Here is a 3,091-nt window from a genome sequence, read left to right on the forward strand (position 1 = left end):
AACCTACAGCGGGTCAATTAGTTCTTCAAATGATACCTTTAAGTTAATTTTATAGTTTTGTGATATTAATAATGCTAATGTATTGATATTTTTCTAGTTTTGATTTAAGTTTGCATGTTTAGCGTCGTCACAGTTGCTAGGTGACAAGACGTACGTAAGGAGGGGAGGCTAGACCGTCCAAATGCACAGTCTCTTTTTTTCCGGTCTACCAAGGACCTGGCCCGCCGAGACCGGGTAGTCTGGGTCCTCCGGAGGACCCGGCCTGTCGTTTTGGACACAGCCATTGAACAGTAGCTGTCCAACAAGCCTGATCTATTGTTTACGCTCCCACACCTGGAGACTCTGGTTCCTGGCCTAACCCCTGCCTGGTACCGTTTTGCATCTGACCTCTGGATCCCAAACTAGTTTATGTTTCTTGGACCTCGCCCATTGGATTCAGTTTTGGGTTTGTCTCTGACTCTCTGATCTCTCGGTTATGACCCCAGCCTGTAATCCGGACCAACACACCAAGCCCGCTCCCTGACTGTGACCTCACCAAACGTCATTCACATACAGTACCAGGAGGATCTTACCTGGATCTGTCAGAGTTCCTTCCAGATTCTTTCTTCCCAAGATTACCATAGTTTTTAGCCAAGATTCTCATTCTGTTCTCCAGTGTGCACCAACCCCAGCTTCAGGCTACCACTTCTGGTTTTCTAATTAAAATGTAAACTTTTTTTTCCATGTCTGTCTGCTCTGAGTCCTAAATTCGATCCTTGTCAGAACTGCACTAAAAAGTAGAGTCATGTTGGGAAAAGTAATCTCCCCTTCCAGTCACAATAAAAAGTCAGATATTTGAATGTTTTCCACTGAGAATTCAAAATGTTTTAAAAACCAAACACTTCAACAAACAGAGCATCACACCCAGAGGTTAACAGATTCTCCCCGCAGGGAGGGACACTGCCTGGTCCAGAATAAAAAAAACAGCTATTTAATTTCAGATAGTTATTTGAAAAAAAAATGAATGCTGAAAGAACAAAGTGTCCCTAATTGATCCATAAACACTGTCCTGAAGGTGATCCTCCCTGATCCACTCAGAAGGTTTAAGGAGTGTCTGTGTTTCATCAGTTAGGCCCCGGAGCTCACTGTGAGCACATCTATCATTTCCCTCTGTCACTGTGCTGCCTGATGTGTTTGTGACAGGAGGTCATAATTAAGATCTGACACACATCACTCACACCTGCTGAAATGGATGGACATGTTCACACCCTCGCTGGGTAATTAGTGCTGCTTGCTTTGTGAAGCTAAAGCTCAAACAGCAGGTCCGCGTCACCTGCAGGATACACTAAAACTGGATGATGGAATCAGAGCCAGAGTACCAAAATGTAGAAAAGTGCTTTTAATGAAATAGTTCAACATTCTCTGTAATGCAGTTTTCAAACCAAACTCAAACATGCAGCTTCATGGTGTTTGTTGGAGGAATGCTTACTAGATGATCTACTGTTACCTACAGGTGACTCTTAATGTTGTAATGTAAAGGTTATGGTGATAAGAAAGAAAGCAAGATGAAGGTGCTCAACACGGCCAAGATCAACAACAATCTTTGTTTTCTTTCCTTTAAAACCTGCAATAGAACATTATTGTTGCGGTACTGACAGCCTTTAAATGAAAAACAAGGGTTCTAAAATAAATTCCAGATCAAAGGAGGTACAGTAATTGGAGAGAAAATAGTTCAAATAATCCCCCAGAAATATATATCAGGAAAGACTCACCAGCCACTTTATTAGCTACACCTATCCAACTGCTGATTACCGCAAATGTGGAATCAGCCAATCACATGGCAGCAACTCAGTGTAGACATGGCCAAGATGATCTGCAGCAGTTCAAACTGAGCATCAGTATGGGGAAGAAAGGTGATTTAAGTGACTTTGAATGTAACATGGTTGTTGGTGCCAGACAGGCTGGTCTGAGTATTTCACAAACTGCTGGTCTACTGGGATTTTCACCGACAACCATCTCTAGGGTTTACAGAGAATGGCCCGAAAAAGAGAAAATATCCAGTGAGTTCTGTGGGAGCAAATGTCTTGTTGATGCCAGAGGTCAGAGGAGAATGGCCAGACTGGTTCAAGCTGATGAACAGTAACTCAAATAACCACTTGTTACACCCGAGGTCTGCAGAAGAGTATCTGAACCTCGAGGCAGATGGGCTACTGCAGCAGAAGACCACATCAGGTGCCACTCCTGTTGGCTAAGAACAGGAAACCGAGGCTACAATTCACAAAGACTCACCAAAACTGGACAATAGAAGATTGAAAAATGTTGCGTGGTCTGATGAGTCTCAATTTCTGCTGCGACATTCAGATGGTAGGGTCAGAATTTGGCGTCAACAACATGAAAGCATGGATCCATCCTGCCTTGTATCAATGGTTCAGGCTGGTGGTGGTGGTGCAGTGGTGTGGGGGATATTTTCCTGACACACTTTGGGTCCATTAGTACCAACTGAGCATTGTGTCAACACCACAGCCTACCTGAGTATTGTTTCTGACCATGTCCATCCCTTAATGACCACAGTGTACCATCTTCTGACCATGTCCATCCCTTAATGACCACAGTGTACCGTCTTCTGACCATGTCCATCCCTTTATGACCACAGTGTACCGTCTTCTGACCATGTCCATCCCTTTATGACCACAGTGTACCATCTTCTGACCATGTCCATCCTTTTATGACCACAGTGTACCATCTTCTGACCATGTCCATCCTTTTATGACCACAGTGTACCATCTTCTGACCATGTCCATCCCTTTATGACAACAGTGTACCATCTTCTGACCATGTCCATCCCTTTATGACCACAGTGTACCATCTTCTGACCATGTCCATCCCTTTATGACAAGAGTGTATCATCTTCAGACCATGTCCATCTCTTTATAACCACAGTGTACCATCTTGTGACCATGTCTATCCCCTTATGACCACAGTGTACCATCTTGTGACCATGTCTATCCCCTTATGACCACAGTGCACCATCTTATGAGCATGTCCATCCCTTTATGACCACAGTGTACCTTTGTCTGACCATGTCCATCCCTTTATGACCACAGTGTACCAT

Source organism: Austrofundulus limnaeus, unplaced genomic scaffold, assembly GCF_001266775.1.
Source record: "Austrofundulus limnaeus strain Quisiro unplaced genomic scaffold, Austrofundulus_limnaeus-1.0 Scaffold670, whole genome shotgun sequence".
In the NCBI taxonomy this organism is placed as follows: Eukaryota; Metazoa; Chordata; class Actinopteri; order Cyprinodontiformes; family Rivulidae; genus Austrofundulus; species Austrofundulus limnaeus.